The sequence below is a fragment of the Petromyzon marinus genome, chromosome 14 (genome assembly GCF_048934315.1).
Source record: "Petromyzon marinus isolate PM22_M1 ecotype Great Lakes invasive population chromosome 14, UKy_Petmar_22M1.pri1.0, whole genome shotgun sequence".
In the NCBI taxonomy this organism is placed as follows: domain Eukaryota; kingdom Metazoa; phylum Chordata; class Hyperoartia; order Petromyzontiformes; family Petromyzontidae; genus Petromyzon; species Petromyzon marinus.
The window spans coordinates 9,966,060-9,988,052 of NC_133680.1; the positions used below are offsets into that span (position 1 = coordinate 9,966,060).

The 21,993-nt window shown below is 44.4% G+C and overlaps 1 protein-coding gene and 1 long non-coding RNA gene across 3 annotated transcripts in view; both read left to right on the forward strand.

Moving 5' to 3' along the window:
- Positions 1-21,993, forward strand: part of IMMP2L (inner mitochondrial membrane peptidase subunit 2) — a 258,807-nt gene that overhangs the window by 153,062 nt on the left and 83,752 nt on the right. The gene's annotated exons all lie outside the window — the stretch shown is intronic.
- Positions 313-21,600, forward strand: LOC142924585 (uncharacterized). Its single transcript, XR_012941699.1, has 2 exons — positions 313-12,524; positions 13,343-21,600. It is a non-coding gene; the product is annotated as an uncharacterized LOC142924585 (long non-coding RNA).

Below are 21,993 nucleotides of genomic sequence, written 5' to 3' on the forward strand. Positions count from 1 at the left end.
TTGATTTTTCACTTAAAGTAGTTCAGCCCAGCTCCCGGGGCTAATGTTTCAGAAAAAGTAATCTGCGCTTATTAAAAAATGAAGAAGCAGCGTTTAGTGCTGGGTAGATAAGGTCAATGAAAGTTACTCCAGAAGCAACGATTCTGTTCCAATCTCATCTGTTGCTTGACATGTCATGATCCTCTGCTGATTGAGAACATTTTGGAAGGATAATCAAATGCTTTGAAACATGAATCCCAAAGCAGAATTGGGATCCGTTTTCCAACCAAAAATTAAAAATGCAACACAAATACGGAAAACTGGGGGGGGGGGGGGGGGGGGGTGGCTGGCCCCCACACATATTGCATGGCGAATAAATAATGTGCCCTTCAGCCATGTGGACTGTTGAGACAAGGACTATCAGCAAGCACCTGTTAACACGAGAATGAAATACATAGGGTGGTATGACCAACACCATTGCTGACCGAATTGTTGATTTAAAAATTTCTTACCAGGTACTCACTTAAGGACGAGTTGACCTACGGGAGGCCCAAGACAGTTTTTTTTTAAATACTATGTGCCGCTGACCATAAATTGATCCCAGATTACTTATGTTAACCACGGGGTGGGAATCGAACCCAGGTAATTAATTTATAAGTGCAGTGCACCAATCGCTACAACACCACTTCCCCTGTACACACACACAGTGGTCCACACATTAGCCAATGGTGCCCCCCGTGTGAATAGAAATTCAAAGAGGAAGGTTCAGGAACCCTGGGGAATGTTGGTGAGTGCAGGCGCTCGAAACAAGAAAGGGGGTGGCCAGGCTCCTCGTGTCCAAACAGGAAAGTGCTTTGATTTTACCAGATCGGATAGTCAACCCTGTTTGTTTCTACTGGGTCTCATCCCAACATCCCCTGGAGGGATTTGACATGCATGGGTGCTTGGCAGTGTCACAAAGGCTCGCACATGTGTGAGCTGCTGATACCACCGCAGTTGTGCTCGTGAGATTCTCGTATTCACGTGTGTGTATGTGTGTGCGCCATAGTGATGGGGAGTGGTGGAACAGCGGTTAGCGCACACCGTTACGAACCCGGTGATTTTAGTTCCCAGCCATGGCTTAACGTCAGTGGAATGTGGTATGAGAACGTAGGTTGACGCGGCCTTAGTTGATCACCTGGTATGCTCTCTAAATATTACGAGTGGGGAGATAAAGGTGATAGGTGTGTGCCTTTCCACACCATGCCCTTCTCTGCCGTGCCACCCTAGTAGGTACTTGCTAGCAGCACTTGCCCCAACTGTCTATGATGATAAATGGGTATGTTTTTTTACCTTTCTGCGCGTGCATGTGCATGCGTGAGGATGGCCTTGGTGTTCTGGTTAGCACATTGCAATATGATTCAGAACCCTGGAGAATATTGGATAGTATCTAAATATTCCTCCCCCCCCCCCCCCTCTACATTGACTCAGCCCTAACTCGTTATCACCACATGCGTACTGGTTTTAAGAGACACTCACGACCAACACTCGCCTAAAGGTCTGTAAGGCTGTTTAGAGAATCTTTGTTTGGCGAGCGGTGGGGCAGTGGTTACCACACTTGACAGTAATCCTAGACACCCTGATTCAATTATTATTGGCCAGCAACACCAGTTGCAAGCAGTTTCCCAACATTTCCCTGGGCCTCTCCACCACAGCCGGGTCGTCGCAGGCTAAAATGATCATCTGGCGTGGTCAACCGACAAAAGCAAAGGTGTCTGAGCATGCTTCTGGCCAAACCAGCCACTGGCGTCTCACTGTCACGCCTGGAATAGGTGTTCACCGACAGCAACCTGCTCCAGCAGTCAAGTGGGATCAATGTCAATTCTAGATTTAAAGCTTTCGTGACTGCTAGGATCCATACTCTTTGGTTCTATTGGGTAAAGTCACGTAGGTGAAAATAAAATAACAAAAATAACAAACAAACAAAAACGTCGTGATTTTTTGTTATTTTATTTTCACCTACGTGACTTTACCCAATAGAACCAAAGAGTATGGGATCAATGTCTTGTGCATACACGTACAAGCGTGTGTGTAAGTGTGTGTGCGGGGGCGTGCTGACACGCGCACGCACGCGTCCACCGTCTGTTGGACGGCTGGGCGACTCTTGAGCATCTGTGCCCGTGTCCCGGCCACCAGCCCCCCCGCCTCTTCTCTCCATACGGGTCGTCGCGCCCCCTTTAGCGCCCTTAACAGACCGCCTGGGGCCGGGTTAAGCGTGGCATCACAGCTGGTGGCACGGCGCATTATTTGCGTTGGCAACATCATTAAATAGCTTTACGCTTGTAATCGCACAAGCTGTGTGTCGTGCAGCATATCCGACCAAACACGCATTGTCGAATTGATTGCGGGGAAGAGTTTTGGTGCTTTTGAGCAATTGTTTTGTTTTCCTTTCTTCGCTGCGTTATAGATTTTCTGCATTGATTTCAGCGATCCGATTTGTTGGCAAAACAACTTTCGCAGTAAAAGCAGCACTTTAACGCCTTCATTCCATTTAGTTTTTCTGTCGTTCTGTGCCTCGAACGTAAGGGGGTTTAGCCCGGACACTGTGCTATTCTTCCCGCGTTCGTAAAAAAATTAAAGGACACATAGAACTGACGAAAAATCCCAAGCATGAACCCGCGTGAAAATGCTCTTGAAATTCAGCGTTGCTTTCCTGATTTAATAAGGAATTATTATGACTATAAGTTTTGTACATGGCGGAAAAATACAATGTTTAGTCTGTTTCTTATCCAGAATTGGTATGCTAATACGCAGTCAGAGAAGTGAAAGTGGTTTTCAGCTCAAAACGCATGCGAGGCGACCACTCTTCTCCCATTTATAGCCCCGAGCCAGTGGTATAAATTCCATGTATTTTCTCTCCCCCGCCTTCCCCTTCTTTCCCTCCTCCTTCTTCTGAGACTAGTGTCTCCACAAAAGAAACGCCATTCATTCCCCGTAAAGTTGTGCTCATTGTATCGACCCTCGAGGGATGAAGGGCTGAATCTTCCCTAGACCGGGAAATTAGCTTACAACTTTGTGATTGCTAGCCGTGAGTTCTAACCACAGGGCCAATGTGCCACTTATGCTAATCCGTACTGGGCCCACACATGTATGTGCTAAGCACACACGTATACCACTTTTTTTTCGTGTATCTGCAATTAATTGACCACGAACGCTTTACCCAGCCGTAAACCAGTGTTGTTCGCAGACGTTTTCTCTTTTGAACTCGGCCAGTGCTGCTCTAATTTCATTATGAAGAGCCCGGGAGCGTTCGTGCTAAATTAAATACGTAGAGATTTACTGCGCAGGCACGGTCGTGTGACAGACCCACGTCACGGCTCCCCGCCACGGACGTGCGTCTGCCGTGTAGAGGGAGAACCATTGCCAAGGCGTTTTTCACAACCCTCGCGGCACTCGTCCGTTCTTTACACTGTGCGGGCCATGTTGATGCAGGGTGCCCCTTCCAAATCGTGAGAAAATACTATGTATGTGTTCCAATAAACAGCAGGCGGTGTTAAGACACCGGTGGTGACATTGACACATTTCTCTTATGCAAGGTGATGTGCCCTGCTTTGCTGTTGGGAGTTCCAAATGTAATTTCCGTATCTTGACATGACAAATATAATACAATTTAAATATAACTGGAAGCAAAAAAAATCAATAACCTGCTTTGCTATTGGAGTTCCAAATGGAATTTCCATATGTTGACATGACAAATATAATACAATTTAAATATAACTGGAAAACAAAAAAAAAACATTCAGCCACAAATAATTATCTGAGACAAAAAAAATATTTATTAACATTAATATATAGCATGCACAGTGGATGAGGCCAAAGGTACTCTTGCCTGGCCAACATCGTCTCCTTAATTCAGCTGTTGGCCACACTGAAGCAGGTGCTAATTTTTATGCCGAAATGAATTGTGGGAATTCCAAGCCAGATTCAGATGACGGTTGCTACGTCATGTGGCGCATCATGATAGCTGGGTGCTGACCAAACAACAGTTCCAGGATGCAACTTGTAGACTGTCACTTTACACAATGGCGACCTTAAAGCCATTGGTGTTAGCGTTAGAAAGCAGTCACAGTAGTAACTCAGGGCATAGTTATGGTGCATTTATGCATGAGCTCGTCTTTATTTGCATATTGTACTGGGTATACGAGATATAATCAGCATATTTTAAGAAACAACTGCTAATGAACACCAACTTAGTAATGTGTTTGGCTTCATGCGACTGCATTCATAACATTGCAGGGGAGCTGGAAAAGAAATTGATAACAGGGATGACAGAATCTAAATATTTCACAGCAATTATGGTCACGATTGCCATGGTTTTCATTCTCAAGGAAACCAGGGTGATGCAATGTCACATGTTTCCTCTGTTATTTATCAACCTGTTTTCAAGATGTATTTAATTAAAAATGTATACGTGGAAAAACCTCACTGGGTCTCAAGACTCCTTTGCTAAGTTTTCACAATAGTGGGGTGATATAACCGTGTTTGATCCCAATTGAGTATTTATTTAGTATCGGGTTGTTTGGTGAATACCAGTCGCACTGTATTTATTATAGCTATGGGAGGAAACCAGGTAACCTACACCAGGAGTCGGCAACTGAAATAACAAGTGACATTTTTTTCGGTTAATAAACCCTCTATTTCAAGAGCCGCAATGCACTGTGGTGAATACGAGACTGTGGTCCTTAATAAACATCGTCACGAAGCAGCCCTTAAAGAGCCGCACGCGGCTCTGGAGCCGCAGGTTGCCGACGCCTGACCTCGAGGAAACCCATGCAGAACAGGATGAGAACATACAAATGCAGAAAGACGCGAATCGAACCCAGGTCCTTGTTGCTGTGAGGCACGAATGTTACCACCGCACCACCTTACTGCTCCACTGTTATCATTATTTTCATAATGACAGAAACCAGCTTCATGCAGTGTGTTACCACCGCACCACTTTACTGCTCCACTGTTATTATTTTCATAATGACAGAAACCAGCTTCATGCAATGCCCCATGTACGTTCTATTTTTCTAAATCTGCAGTAGCATTCATCTCAGCTCCGTCGTCTTGTACAAAGTCTCGCCGATACGCTCATTGCCTCTAGGCGCCTGTAATGCGTTGGAATATTTTTTCCCCCGTGTTGCAGAAAACAATCCTGTGATCGCACATTTTTTTCACACACGTGCTACCCTATAAAAAGAAATATCAAATAAATATCAAGGAAACCTGTTATATTGAAGGAGTAAAGCGTCACACCATCCGTCGCTTTCCAAATGCGAGGTTCCTCTCGAATAAACATTGAAATCTATGAGGCAACCTCAATATGGTCTCCCTTGACCGTGATATCTCACATGGGATTGGTTTTTGGATCAAAAGCTAAAAGGTGAAGGTCCCGCTATCATCACCAATGGTGTTGTATGTGTGTTTTGCAATCAAATAATTTCTCAGTTTTGCAGTGTTCTCCCACTGGGATGTGCACATGCATTTGAGTAAGACGGCACTTTACTTCAGATTGGATCTGTGTGAACCATCACAGGGGAAAGGGGCCGTTGTGGAACAGGGAACATAGCTCCGGCTAATGCCCCTCCTAAGTGGCGCATGCACGTGCCGTTCGTCAGATATGTATCTCCCCATCCGCAGTGACTGAAATATCACACTCGTGGCCACGTGAAGTTGACGTGGCCGTTGCAGTAGGGAGTTTGCGGCGCATTGCAGAGGTTCGTGGTTAGAGCCCTTGCGACCGCCCTATTTAATACCATCTGTGCGGACGTTAATGATCCCGTGACGTTATTATAAAAAAAGAAGTAGGCAATGTGTGCCGGCGTCATGGATCAATTTGGTAAATTATTCACGAATTATCTTGCTGGGAAAAGTCACTCAGCAATGTCGTCTCCGGCTAGTGGACTAATTCCTGCTTGCAGGCCAGTGCTGTATTCACTTTCTTATGCACAGGAACTGCTGCCACCAGGGGTTCCATTGGCGAGACTATACCCGGACATTGGAATGGTTAATCTGAGATGTGATATAAGGAGCGTTGAATTGCTGGGGCATTTAAGTGCCCAGTAAATTCCAATCCTTATCCTTAGAATGTGAAGTGTTTTCAGATGGACAGATGGAAAGGCATAATATTTCTTGGGTTTAGTACTATATTGGCTGTCGGCTGTATAAAAATTGTATCCAGTGTCAGAAAGACACATTGTCTTAAAGCTAGCAATACATTACCAAAGCCCAGCATTAACAACATGACAGAAGGAGTGCCAACTTGATGGGACTGACATGATGTTTGGTGAATCACTGTGCAGAAAGCTCACTGTAGCTACGCCATCGCTGGAATACGGGACCTGTTGCTTATGAACGTAATCCTGGTGAGAACGCTCAAAATATTAACTTCTGCTGTTAAGTGGACATCAAAGAGAATGCGATACAAACAAGAGCTCGCCCTTGTGAATTATGGGACCGCAGGCCCAATCTAAATTTACTGCCCGTATGAACGTTGTAATAATTGAGATTTGTAAATGCCACAGCATATTTATCTGGCCGAGTGGCACGGTGGATAGTGCTCTCAACTCGCGATGAAAATGTGAATAAAAATCCTGCTCAGCAGTTGATCGGCCAATTAAATGCGTGCTACTTTGTGGAAAGTTAACCTTGGTTGTCCAACGAAGATAGTTGGCTACCTATTAATCGATTTAGAGGGAGGACACCTTTATTGTGAACTTGAGCCGTCATTTATAATTTTGCAGAAGCTCACGATTATAATTAGTTGACAATATTGATAAATTTAAACCCTGACCTGCATTACTTGCTTGCAACACAAAACATCCATTTCATGGACCCATCTTCATTATTGTTCTCCAAGGGCGGTCCAGATGTCTTTTGACCCCCAATTAATTGACCCTGAACATTTTTTCATTTGCATATTCATTTCTGTTTTAAATAAACGTTACTTTAAAAATATTAAGTTTTACATAATTAAATGGTTGGGGGGGGGGGTCACAAGACATCTGAACCACCATGAAATTTTGCTCCTTGGAGTCCAGAGCCGTTGCCATTTAAATGCTGGGAGTTTTGGAGCCAGAGGCAACAATGACCCTCCTGAGCTCAGTAGCGGGCCCTTTTACTCCGTGTGGTTAAAGCCACTTAACTCACCCGCTGATGTCCTTTGACAGCGTAGCCATGCTGTCTCCATAATCGGTCTTAGCGGATACCGCCAAGTGCTGTATTTCACAGACGGTGACTTTGCTGGCTCGGATGTGCCTCCGGAATCACAAGTAGCAGCATCCCTGAGGTCACATTAGTCGGCAAAGTGGAATTAAGGAAATATATAAATAAGGCGGGCTCGAAGACGGTGTTGTGCAGTGTGTTGGATAATTAATTTAAGCAAATTGTACACACGTGCATTTTCCCTCAACAACAGAAGACGGGTTTGCTCTTCGCGTGTCCCTTTTAAAAAAACGAGCGTTGGTTTAGGACAACCGCGTAAAGGAGGCGTGGTATACGAGTGTGAATTAGGATGGCATCAAACCCATATTAGCGTTGTCTTTCTACTGCTGATGTTACCTGTACTTATTTTAGGCTGAGTCACCCGAGGGAAGGCCCAAGCCAGCTTCTGATACCAATTGTTTAAAGCCTTTGGTACCGTGGCTCATTTTCTACAGACCTACAAATGTGCAACAAACCTACAACCATATATTAAATGCTAAGCCATGAACAAATCACGCAAATGGACAAGCAAGCACACATACGCACCCACGGAGATGCACATCTAAAGCGCATACACTCACCTTAGAACTCTACTGTACTAATTAGTGCTACAAACAATAGGTCACTCATGAGCAATCGATTAATGGAATCATGAATGCCAAAGTGCACTGTTATCTGTGAAGTGGACTGTTAAAGGCCCCCTGGAACATAATTTTAAAAGTAGGTTATGGTCAGCTTCGGAGCGCTGGCTTAAAATTTTAAAATCGCGCACAACTAATTTCGGGAAAAATCGATAACCCGTCTCTTACTCTGATCCACATTTGTCTGACAGAAGAGGACATTGCACATCGATTGTCTCTCAGCATTGTTAAATTAAGAAAGCCGGCAGATTAATTCGCTGCTAATTGCTGCAAAGAGCAAAATGTCCAGGAACGGCTCTAATCATTTCAGTTTCAGTTTCATTTATTTGGTATAGCCCTGTGAGCCATTCGGCTCTTGAATCGGGTGCAACCGCAACAAACAAAAAACAAAAACATGAGCAAGAAAATATCTTAAAGTGACTATGTGATTGCGCAAACAGAAAAATCCAGGAAAAAACAGCAACAATCTTCCAGAAAAAGCACCGTACACCAACGCTGTGTGCAAAAATCCCAGTGGGATGCAAGTCAAACAACAACAACAACAACAACCACACAACAACTTAGATTAAAGCCATTAGTTTAACTCCGTACTACAACAAACAAACATGGCCAAACCAAAAAACTTTTCGAAATCACCAAAATAAAGCCATAGAAGCAATGTAACAGTGATCATAGGAACTGTGACCAAAATTTCACAATAAACGACGTAAACCACATGTACCACCAAACCCTGTAGCCATAGCTGGCTGCATGAGTCACTCCACAACAGCAGGAGCATCAGTAGAAGTATAAAAAAAAACATTTCAATGCACCTTTAAGATCAGCACACTAAAATAAAAACACAAGATCATACTTTGCGGCGGTCACCCGGAGCGAAACATTTGATTTTAGGCCACTGAATAGCAGTGGCAGCTAGGGGTGTACAACTCCTCTCGAGCAGTTTTGAGTGAAGATCTCATAGGTAGTGATTCCAGTTGCAGTTTATTGGCAATAGCAGAAATTCATTTTCATAGCGGACCACTTTGGAGGAGAGGTGCTCGAGAGGCAATCGGCCAAAAACGATGCACGCCCCATGTTTGGCACGGCGCGAGCCTCTGTGGGCCACATGGCGCGTAACCGCCGGGGTGTTGTTACCTCTTGTGCACAAGGTAAAACTGAATTCCACCTGCTGTCCTCGATTTTTCGGAGCATTGGGAAGCCAATGGAGCTGTGTACTTCTAAATCGAGATTGAAAACGAATTTCTTTCGAACTGCTCTTTGCGTCCAGTTTGTTGTCCTTCGCCCCGCACCCACCATTGAGCACGGTTGGCTACGTACGGTGCGAAAGAAGTTCAACATTCGTACGGACATGGAAGAAACTCACAAGCCTCAAGTTTGTCTTATTTTTGCAAGGAGGCTGCTGCTGTCGTGATGCATCTCTTTTAAATGGCGGCACTGTATTACCGCCACCGCCTCGGCCTGTGTGTCACCTTTCCTGCCGCCACCTACGTATTTCTGTGTCCGTTAGCACGGTGTGGAATTGCGATGCCAACACCGGAATCGAACGCTTCATCACAATTCCGTGTGCATTTTCATCAGCGTCGCCGTATGTGCACCATCGTCGAAAGTCACAAGGCCTTCTTGTTTTACAAATGAGAAGGTTCGACAATGCCCATGTCCATTTATAGCTCTGAGCCAATTGTATAAATTCTGAATTCCTATGGTAGGGATCAGCTTGCCCATGGAAGTACCATTGCCGTCTTCCTACAACGTGGTGCTTATTTATTAACGTCATATGGACGGTGATCTACACTGGTGATTAGTATGGGTTGGTGAAGGTGGGAAGCAATAGACATGGCAGCGTAGAAGTACTGTACAGTGAAATGATGGATTTTGCAGCATTGCACTCTGCTGCCCACAACTTAGCCCCCTAGGGCTACTGCAACAACTTTACATGGCGTTCACACATCCAAGCGCTGCCCATGTTTACACACAACTCAATGACATCTTTCAAACTATTGAGAAAATTAAGTTGCCCTGGGCAGGACACGTCGCCGGAGGGAATGATGGCCAGTGGTCAAGATGAATAACGGAGTGGCAGGCAAGGAATGCTTTTGCGCCAGAGGAGTCGTCCAATGAGGAGATGGAGTGCCCATGAGAAGTGGGCGTGGCTTGTGGAGCCCTACATCCAGCAGTGGATTGAACGTGGCTGATGATGATTATGACGATGACCACTCAACACTTGACAATATTTCTTTTTTGGCCAATCGTTTAAAACCATAATCTGTTGCTGTCACGTGCCTCGTGTGGCTGCTTCACAGGTGACCAGTCTTGCCTTAGCATAAAGGCAGCAGTAATGCTTGACGCCCATGGCAATGCCATGCCAATTGGCATAGCAGCTGAGCAGTGCAGGCAGGTGTTGTGCATCTTTGTGTTATAAATCTGAAAGGGGATAGGAGAGGGGTAGGGTAGGATGAGAAGACTACAACACCTGCCACGATCTGGAGATATTAACTTTCTCGCCTGGTATGGAGCAGGTCTTGGGTCCATCTCAACCCTGACATATTTTGGAGTTTGCATATTCTCCCCGTGGTTGCGTGGATTTTTCTCCAGGTCCTCCAGTTTTTCCCTCCACATTTAGAATGAACATGCGTTTCGAGTATTTGGCTGTTATAAATTCCCACGTGATAAGCCACTTCGTTGAGCTATCATTTGTGGCCAGGTCGCTTCTTAAAACGAGCTACATAGCTCAGTGGGCCTTGCCTGGTAAAGTAAAATAAAAAGTTTGTAGTTTGCTTCCTTGAGCACAGCCAAGACGTGCAGTGCTGCCCTCGTGATGCCAGTCGCTCCGTGGGAATCTGTATCCCAAATGCGCTGTCTGTGGTTAAGAGCATGGAATGGCCTTCGTGCCAGTGATGGACGAGAGACTGACTGATTGGCCAAAAACTCTGCGATTTTCCAAGCTACCACGTGGGATTTCTGACACTGTTTACACCCTGGGTGTAAATTAAGCCCAATAATGCACCGTCGGGCATCACTTGTACTACCCATCATCACTTTTACACAGTAACACATGCACACGCATACACACCAGTTTAGTTTTGTTTGGCCGTTAATTTATAAAAAATAATTTCAAATGATTGTTTGGGCCAGCGGTGGGCAACCTGTAACAGACCAAGAGCCAATAAAGTACCCACGAGTGCTGCAAAGAGCCAAGCGTTATTCTAAGTGTAGATATTGACAGTTATTGGCACAGCACGGGAGACATTCATTATTCTTTGCTAACGTGATGGCACATTCTACGCTGTGCCCCTTCGACAGAGCCGCATGCGGTGGATTAAAGAGCCGCATGCGGTGGATTAAAGAGCCGCATGCGGTGGATTAAAGAGCCGCATGCGGTGGATTACAGAGCCACATGCGGTGGATTAAAGAGCCGCATGCGGTGGATTAAAGAGCCGCATGCGGTGGATTAAAGAGCCGCATGCGGTGGATTAAAGAGCCGCATGCGGTGGATTAAAGAGCCGCATGCGGTGGATTAAAGAGCCGCATGCGGTGGATTAAAGAGCCGCATGTGACTCGGGAGGCCAGTTGGTCACCGCTGGTTTAGCCATTCGGTCACGTTGGCATTGTTAGTTTATTAGTTAGCATGTCACGTGTGCAGGACAAAGTGTGGGTTCTCAAACCTCTTCCAAGACGTCTGGCCAGTGTGGAAGAGTAGGCCAAATATGACCCTCTTGGGGGGGCTCCTCTAGAGCTCCCTCTAGTGGAGACCCTTCTGCCAGCAGTGTCGCGAGCGTGCAATTGCAGGGCTGCACCTTTATTTTTTTTTTACTTTGACAGTTTTGTTCACTCAATTGGAATAAATATTTCATTAGGATATACTTTGCATACACGGTAAATATTTGATTCTAACGCGTAAGATTCAGTGCACGCATCGTGTAAAAATATCAACACACGAATCGATACATCGTTAATACGTGCTGTCGTTCCCTTCGTCTTGCATTTTGTCCATATGTGTATAGGGGCCATGCATTTACAAAATAATAATTGTTATTTATGTATCTTTCTAGGAGAGCCACACCGTGTCGTAGGCCTCTCTTTCAGGAGGCTCCTTAATGCACGTTGGGACCTTTTGCCCGGGATATTCCATGCCCCAAAGCATGAGCACGTGCGTCCCTCTGAGCGTGCATCTGCATTCGATTGTTGGACTCGACCAAGTGCATGTACGTCCACATCGCAGTGGGTGTATGTCTGTTTGTGTATATGCCTTCGTTTGTTTGTGGGAAGTGGTGGTGTAGCGGTTAATGTGCTGCGGTACGAACTTGGTGATCGATTCCCGCTCACGGCCAACAGCAGTGACGATTATTTGAACCTGTCCCGGGCCTCCCCTAGGTCGACTCAGCCTCGAATGAGTACCTGGTGCGGTGTGTAAACATGGCCACTTGGGAGACAAAGGCGGCCCGGGTGCTGGCCACGCACCCCCCCGTGTGCTGTGTTGGAATTCATAGGTGCTCGCTAACAGCGCTTGCCCCAACCATCTGCTAAGGCTATACCGGGTGTCTTTGTCTTTGTTTGTACACATAGACTGGCACAAGCGCCGTGGCGGCATCACCACCACTTTATGACAGATGGAGGCTGTTGTTGTGTTTGTTTGTGTTTGTGCCGGACCAGGGGCGCTGTGATCAGCTAAGCGGCTCGGTGAGTGATGGGTGTGTGACAGATGGGTGATGTTTGGCCGCTTGCACTGCCAGCATACGTAACGACCAGCGGAAAGTAAAAGTCGGCAGAGGCACTTTGCATACAAACTCATTTAACAAAAAAAATGTCGAATTACGCCGTTGCCTGGGAAGAAAAATCTCCATTAAATATTTGACAGAGTGTTCGACCATCGAGGTAATATCATTAATTCGTCTGAAAAATGTACCCAAATGATGTAAAAAAACTTCGAAAACATTCCTCTCTCCCACACGAATGACCACTGGGCCTCATCTGTGTGTCATAATTCACGCACATTAAACACACTGGTAACCCTTCAAATGTCTGCAGATTGTTATTTGAACCCACCGCAAACACGTAGCCAAACAAGAATAATATATAAATGATAAAGTCAATTGCATTAATCTCCCACCACCAGTAAAATTAAACATTAGCCAATCCCAACGCTGGGCAAAATTGTTTATTACCAGCAGCTGCGTTGAATTGTGTGTATGCTGAACATCTTTCGCACCATTCGCAACCAACCGTGCTCATCGCAGGTGCGAATTAATTGCGACTGGACCAATTATGCGTTTTGTCCAATAAGCATGAACTGGGTGAAACGTTTCCCGGACACGTTGAAACACACAACGGGCCTTGTTCGAAAAATCACTTTCGGCAAACACACACAGAAGGGGGGGGGGGGGGCACTGCGTTTCAGCCGCTGCCTAACAGTCTCGTTTTGGCGTCCACAAAGTTGCTGTTTACAACGTTAGCGGCTTCCCTTGATGTTTGCCTCCTCCCCCCCCCCCCCCCCCTAGGAGTCAATGCCGCAGATGTACGCGTCAAGTCTCAAGGATTACACAAGGGTTAGCCTTGAGACTCGGTGTTTCACAGTGTCGAGTGTCTAACAGCGGTGCAACGGATTCTCACCGGTTTTTTTTTTGGGGGGGGGGGTTGTTTAACTGAAAACAACAACAACAACAACAACAAACTGTGCCCTAAGTTAGTGCCGTGCACCGGCAGCTGCCGATGGGTCAGGTGTTATGGAAGGGTCAGGACCAAAGGTTTAGTACTTACAGTACTCACAGGCTAAATATGAGAATAAAAAGTGGGAAACTAACAATAACTATCCAAGGTTATTATTCCATTCATTATGGGGGTGTTCACCGGGTGGTGTGTACACTGTAGCTACTTAAACTCATGGTGTAACCGCAGCCCCCCACCCCTCTGGCCAAAAGTAGACTCACACTGGCCTGCATGGCATTTAAACGTTCCTGTGACACAGTTTCTTGGGTTTTGCTCTCCGTTACTTGGGTTTCTGCGTGTGATATACCAGAGGTCGTGGGTTATATCCCGACTGACGCCCGCTGTATATTTGAAGTTTGCATGTTTTCCCCGTGGTTGCGTGGATTTTTCTCTGGATGCTCCAGTTTTTCCCTCCACATTTAGAAACATGCGTTTAGAGGATTTGGCTCCTGCTATAAATGTGCACATGATAAGCCACTTCGTTGAGCTATCATTTGTGGCCAGTTCGCTTTTGTAAAAGAGCTATATAGCTCAGTAGGCCTTACCTGGTAAAGTAAAAAAAAAACATTGTTAATAGTTTCTTGGATTCTTTTCCAAAGGTTTTTCAGTTGGAGTCTCACTGATTTCAACCCTTTCTTGTACACATGTGTGTGAAGAACCCCTATTGGTTTTGAATGCAGTGCAGGTGGTGCAATAAGTGTAGCAGCTCTTGAGTAATGATGAAACAATATGAACAATTGCATCTCACAGTTCGACACACTTCGAATTGCGATACATATTTAATTTTACATTTAAAGCCTGTTAAGATCGCAGATTTCACCCCTGTACTGGGTTATTGCTTCACCAGCAATGCCTTCGTCCTGCCAAATAACAGAGCCTTTTCCAATATAGGAAAGAGATGTTTGTTGTCTTTCCCATTTGGAATAATTAGGTAATGATGACAAAAAAAGGTGCTGCGGTCCAATGAATTGCTAGAACATGTGTGATACTGCGTTGGCAGCGATAGACAAGCAAAAACAACAAGAGCTCAACACATTTATAGAGAATTAATACACCCCTCAAGCTGTATAAAAAAAACAATAAGACGACATTTTAGGCAATGGCCCCATTTCATAGCATAGGGCGTAGAATGTCCACTGCCTGGCATGTCACTTATATTAGTTTTCCTTTTTCGAGCAGTGCTGCTGACAAATGTGCTAAATTCAAGGTGCTGCTTCCATTTGTGTCGCACTTTTCAGATGGCAATCCTGCTATGTTGCACAGGTATTGCAAATGTAGTGGCTTTGTCGGCATTGGATTTTGTTCTGCAGCTATTGCAATGCTCACATCGGCATGCTGGAAAGTTTAGATAGCAATTGCCGCTTGTCTTTTGCAAGGCAAGGGATTGAACCAGGGTAACTGGAATCGTAGTTGCATATGCACACACGTGTGCACACAAGCATGCGTGAAGGCACACATATGCACACAAAGACCCACTGATACATGCATTTAAATATGCATTGTGTTGTTGTTTTTTTAATGTGCAGTATGTTTCTGTCGCATTGACTAAATAAACCGCTGGTACATCTTGATTTGAAGCTTTCGCGACTGCAGGAATCCATATACTCTTTTTTGGTTCATTCGGTAAAGTCACGTGGTTGCCTTATGACGACCGCTTGTGTTGCGATCGAAACGTCGTGATTTGTTTAATTTGATTTAGTTTCTAACTACGTGACTTTACCGAAATAACCAAAGAGCTGGTACGTGGTTATGAAGCAGCCTCTCAAAAATAGACGATGCAGTTTTCATAACGGCCCGATTTGAAACTCAACTGATATTCCTAAATATGTACAAACTAGTTGACCTCATTAAAATACAATTTGAAATTTCGTTTAATTAATCCCCCTGAAAGTTTCAGTAGGAAGGCCCCACCACGGAGTTTGCATTAACTGTGCATACAGCGAGCAGGATGGAAGGAGAGGTGGGGGTATTTGTGCAGTGAGGCCTTGCCACTTGAGTCAACGCGCCACAGCTCCCGTCTCTGTCTCGAGCCCAAGCGCAGCGTTGTTCAGTTCATGATATCAACCGGCTGGCTCGCTCAAAGGGATTGTGGGGAAATTAAAAAGGAAACTGTGAGCTGAACAATGGGCGAGCAGTTACTAAATAAAAAATTATGTTAACCTTGAGCGTATCCTTTTGTGAAGCCAGAAAAAAACACACTCGATTCTGATGTCACCGTGTAGTGCCTACAGACCAGGGAAAGGCTTTGTTCCATGAAATTATGCCTCCTCTATTGTTAACATGGAACATTGTGACAGCAAACTCATTTCTCTGTGAATGTGCAATGATGCATTAATGTAAAGGAGAACCGAGTATAGCTGACACTTTTAATGACTTTTGGCAGCTGTGCTGTAGGCTTAGAAGGCTGTCCCTGGATTTTTGTTAGGCAAGCACAGGTTACTGAACATTGTAAATTTCCCTGATGGAAATTCATTTCACAGATGGAGTTTGCGATTGGCAATTAGAAATGGAGTTGTTTTTAGATTATGGTGATGCAGGAAAACTAAAGTAAAACATCCCAAGAATATTTTATGTCGATGGTATTCATCAAACATTTCCTACACTTTTGTAATATATATACACACACAGGATATGATATATATTTTGTAAATATAATTAAAATGTTTGACGGCTTAAAGCGAATACAGGCGAAATCATTAGAACAGCAAGTCCATTGAAATTGAGGGTCATCTTGAACAAGAACATCGTGCACTCGGGAACTCGTGATGCCGCCCGCCGAGCAAGCAGTTAGATATATGAGTTCAGATTCTTCTACTTCTTAACACGCTACATTTGTTTTCCTTTTAGCATTTAATATAATTTTGTGATCGCCAATGGTAATTTTCGTTGAGGCACTGCCAAGCTCGCCGGTTTATATCTATGGGCATGTGACCAGATCGACAGGAAAAGGTAACTTACTACCTCAATCGTTAGTTTAGACATTAAACATTTACCTCGCTAACTTGTCTTTTCAACTCCAATATAATTCCCACCTACCTTGTTTATAATTCATATTTTTAAAGTATGAATTTCCTCTATGTTTTGGAATCAAGGACTAAAAGGGCTTGCCTTTGCAATTCCGTGTTTGCGAAGTTTGGATTGAACAGAACTGACACTATAAATACACTTCTTGTAGTTAACGTAACACAGTGACATGTGCTTTATTGACAGAGAAGCGAGTGCAGACACTGCCAGATTCCTTAATGCCCTGCCATCTGTAGAAAGGCCCCTCTTAAAGCTGGACTGGTCAATGCATCCGTCTATCTGTGCACTTGCAGTCAAACAAGTCAAGGTCATAATACCCTGCCTCTTGGATGAACTAAGCAGCAAGTGGAAGGGGGAACCCATACTTTAGGGTCTTTATATGTTTTTAGTCATCACAGAGTGAGCGACTGGATTCTTATAAGGCAAACTGATCGCCGCTTCTTCTTACAGTATCCGGGAGCGGTAGCGCAACAAAGACAGATCCTCCGTGTAGCCTTAACAAACAGTTGGGGCAAGTGCTGTTAGTGAGCACCTATGAAGGCCAGCACGGTGCTCGAGGGGGTGGGTGGCCAGCACCACGCCCGACTGCATTGTTCTCCCTAGTGGCGATGTTTACACACCACGCCAGGTACTCATTTGAGGCTCAGTCGACCTAGGGGAGACCCACGACCGGTTCAGATAATCGTCACTGGGTGTTGGTGCCCGCGAGCGGGAATCGAACTCGGGTCGCCGGGTCCGTAGCGCAGCGCGCTAACTACTACACTACCGCTCCCCAATAGCAGTAGCACGCACACACACGCAAAGATACATGCACGCACACACACACACACTCAATTCAGCTGTAAAGGCTTTCACAGCAACTGCTCTTGGTGAGTACCTGTGAAGGTCATCACAGCGCTCGACCAGGTGATGTGGTCTGCATCAGGCATAATTTGTGCTGATCTTTAGGACCGCATTGCACTTGATGACCACTGTAGCCCGAGCAAACCTAGGATAGGCCCAGGCCATGATATTAAATTGTCCGCCATTTGGTATTGCTGGACAATGTCCAATTAAACTTTATGACTGATGACTACCCGATGAAAATACTTTTAGTCGAAATTACCTGTGATTCCATTCTATTCTTGCGTGTGGCGATATGTTCAGAAGTTAAATGCCAATGTTGAGGTCTGCTCGCCACGAGAGGGCTTCAGGAGAGAGTTTGTCTAGTTTTGCTACTCCTCCGTTGAAGGAGCGCAGACTACAATAGTTTACTGCAGAGTCCATAGCTTGGGTTGCATGGCCACAGTCGTACTCCGGTGGCTTGTCTTTAATTTTCGTTTCATGAAGGAGATGTGCGCATCGGTCTGTTGATGTTCTGATGCGGTTTATAGTTCCACCAGTGTCTTCGAGGAGTGTCAAAATCCAAGAGGTGTGATGCCATTGGTGTTGTGTATAGCCAGAAGTCAAACGCGGGCCACTTGTATCACATCACTGCTGTGCGACTACGTATCCGCATCGCTCATGCAAGCATGTATGAGATACATACACATATACAGACATTCCACTATGCATATTGATTCCTTTAGGTGTGATACGTTCCACGTGTACATTTTACATATGCACAATGCCCTGGCAATGTGTGCCTCCGGGGCTGTACCGTTGGCACACTTGAGCGCCCGGTAATTTCCACGGGGAATTGCCAGACTGCACCGTCTGCTGTAAAGTGGATGTTAAAGACCCTGTGAAATCATCAGTTGCAGGAGTAGGTAATTGTGTGCCTGTGTCAAGAGGCAACACCTCAAATGCAAAAATTAATAACCCATGAAATAAATTGTTAAAATTGAGAGCTGATCTAACGCAACTACCCTAAGTCAGATTTTGCTGTAAAAATAATTATTGAATCTCAAATATAGGAAGGACGTGTAATAAATGTATTTTTTTTACTTTTTCCACAACGGCTCAATTATTTTGGTTTATCATCACAGAATGTATTATGCATGGAATTAGGACCCATATTTTATAGAAAATGCCCATAGACAGTTGGCAGTTGACCAGCATTGGTTCAAGCGAGCCTGACTGAATGTCAAAACGGATCCAGTTTGTCTTCTTTGGTTCTTTCGGTAAAGTCACGTAGAATGAGAATAAAATAATAAAATAAGACAATAAAATTATCACGACGTTTCGGCCACAACACAAGCAGCCTTCATCAGGTGAAAGAACAGAACTGTCGGGACGACAGTGCTACAATGAGCGTTATTAAGATTCGTAGCGTCTTTTTAAGCTCGGTGAGAGGCGTGAAACCTCTTGACAAAGGAGTTTAAGTATCAAAGCAGGAGAATTTAGCATTGAAATAGTTGAGGGATGAGCTTGTGACAGAAATAGCTATGTTAAAGTCAAAGCTTTCGTGACTGCAGGGATTTATTTTCTTGGTTCTTTCAGTAAAGTCACGTAGAAGGGAAACAATAAAATAATAAACCATTTCGGGTCTTAATTGATTGTTCACGCTTACGGTGGCTTTCAGACCGCATCCATTATTTTCGTCTCCCCCCTTCTCTTTTCCGAACATAGATAGACTCACCCATCTGAACAAACTGTCAAATCGCTCTCCGTGGTGCTAACGTAAAAAAAAAACCCGCCACTTTTTTCAAATTTTCTTGCTGTGGTTTTTACACCTGATGATGATTGCTTGTGTTGCAGTTGGAACGTCGTGAGAATTTTATTGTTGTATATTTTTATTATTTTATTGTTTCCCTTCTACGTGGTGACTTTACCGAAAGAACCAAGAATATTGTTTATAGTTTAGTGTTCCAGGTACCCCCAGCTACCTCGCACAGGTAAAATTCTCATTCATGAAGCGACCCAACATTCCAATGCAACTCTCCTGAAAAAGAGTCTTGAGACTCAGTGAGGCTTTCCTGAAAAAAAAGGCGGCTACTATTAGTCACTAGGGAAGGTGCTTTCAGAGTCAGTGTCACCATGTACAGTGAGGGAAAAAAGTATTTGATCCCCTGCTGATTTTGTACGTTTGCCCACTGACAAAGAAATGATCAGTCTATCATTTTAATGGTATGTTTATATGAATAGTGAGAGACAGAATAACAACAAGAAAATCCAGAAAAACGCATGTCAAAATTGTTATAAATCCATCTTCTTTGGTTCTTTCGGTAAAGTAACGTAGAATGAGAATAAAATAATAAAATAAAAGAAGACAATAAAATTCTCACGACGTTTCGGCCACAACACAAGCAGCCTTCATCAGGTGAAAGAACAGAACTGTCGGGACGACAGTGCTCCAATGAGCGTTGTTAAGAATCGTAGCGTCTTTTTAAGCTCGGTGAGAGGCATGAAACCTCTTGACAAAGGAGTTTAAGTATCAAAGCAGGAGACTTTAGCTTTGAAATAGCTGAGGGATTAGCTTGTGACAGAAATAGCTATGTTAAAGTCAGAGTTTACCTATCAACAGAGGCATTTAGTATATGGACGCTAAAGGCCTCCAACTACCCAACTATCATACAGTAAACCAACGTGAATAAAAAACTGGGTCTGTATTACATCAATATAATAAATGTACTTAATATATTCTTCAATAAGCTGAGCTATTAATCACATGGCAACTGGGTAAGGTAATGCCAGCGAAAGAGCTGCGGTCTGACGGTCACCGTAAAATACAATTAAGAACCGAAATGGTTTAAAACATCTTTCCAATGGTTACTAAGCCAGAATCCATCTTCTCGGTTGAAATTGTTTCTGTGCTTGTATATGTGGATGGCCTCAAGAACGAATCTCTCATGGTAGCCGGTTGGCTTGCAAAGAACCTCCGTCTTGGAGAAGTCGATGTCATGTGAACCCACTGAATTATAACAGTGATCTGCAACGGCAGAAGAGTTCGTCCTACCGTGTTTCAAGTCTGCTTTATGTTTGCGGATGCGGTCCGAGATATGTCGTTTGGTTTCTCCAATGTAGTTGCTACCACAGAGGCACTTTAGTTTGTAAATGCCCGGGTACTGTATGTCTGGAACAGCATCTTTTACAGATGGAACCAGATCACGGATTTTATGTACTGTGTTGAATCGGACCTGGATCTTGTGTTTATTCAGGATTTTGGAGATCTTTTTAGTGACCCCTGCAATGTAGGGTAAGGTGATGGTTTTGAGTGGCTCCACAAGAGGATCCTTCTTCATGACTGGCGTGATGGCTTTGCGGATTGCGTAGTCGGAGTAACCATTAGCCCTGAGAGCCTGGTGTACGTGCTTGAGTTCACTGGTAATGTGTTCCTGGTCGGAAATGCATTGGGCTCTATGGTATAGAGTCTTGATGAGGGAGTTCTTCTGGGATGGATGATGGTGGGAATCCGGTTTCAAGTAAGCATCTGTATGGGTAGCTTTTCTGTAGACAGAGTGGCTCATTGAACCATCAGGTCTCCTTTTAATTAAGACATCCAAAAAAGGTAGCTTGCCATCTTTTTCGACCTCCATGGTAAATCTGATGGCTGGGTTTATGGAATTGATGTGGTCGAGAAATTGGTCTAGAGCAGGCTGGCCATGTGGCCAGATGACAAAAGTGTCATCCACATACCTCTTCCATAAGGTCGGGCGTAGAGTGGCAGTCTGGATGGCGTCAGTTTCAAATTTTCCATGAATATGTTGGCTACAACCGGAGACAGGGGGAGCCCATTGGGGTGCCCTCAGTCTGTTTCTAGAAAGTTCCATCCAGTTTGCTTTTATTGAACCAATGCTGCTGATAAGATGTACTCCCTGAAGGCCGTGTGGTCGATGGGTTGTGGAAGAAAAATATGAGACGAAATAAAGAGTGTTAAAAAATAGTAGCATACACGCATGTGCATTAAAAAACATATATGCATGTACACTAATGACATTTTTTTCCTGAGTAAGGAACTCTGAAACATCCAATGAGCTCCCAAAAGGCATTAAATTCAATCTCCCGTTTCGCTGGGGCCCACAGTTGATCTGGGTTTACTTTTTTAATAAAATGTAATTTCCATTGACAAGATTCCCCTTTCCCAGGGGAGTTTTCCCATCAAAAATTTGAAATAAGGAATGAGCACTTTTTTCCCACTGCACTTATGTATGCATATACATCGATATGTATGTACGGAGTAAAGGGTGGTAGCACTGGGCTATAAGCCCTGGACATCTGTGAAAAAGAGCTTAATAGCTCATCGCATTACTCCAGTCTAAATCGATATTCTGATTCTGTAGACTGAGTTTAATTCATTGTAGAAACATTAGAACTGGGGACACAAAGATACCTGGGAGAGTTGCTATAGGCACGCCACCTACACATGCACCATGCGAGCCTTGATAAGTGGTCGCAAACACCACTTGCCCCAACACTTTACACAGGCTATACAGGGATCTTTGTCTTGAGTATGTATGATTACGTGCATGTACACACGTGGGTTTATATTTGCATAAAT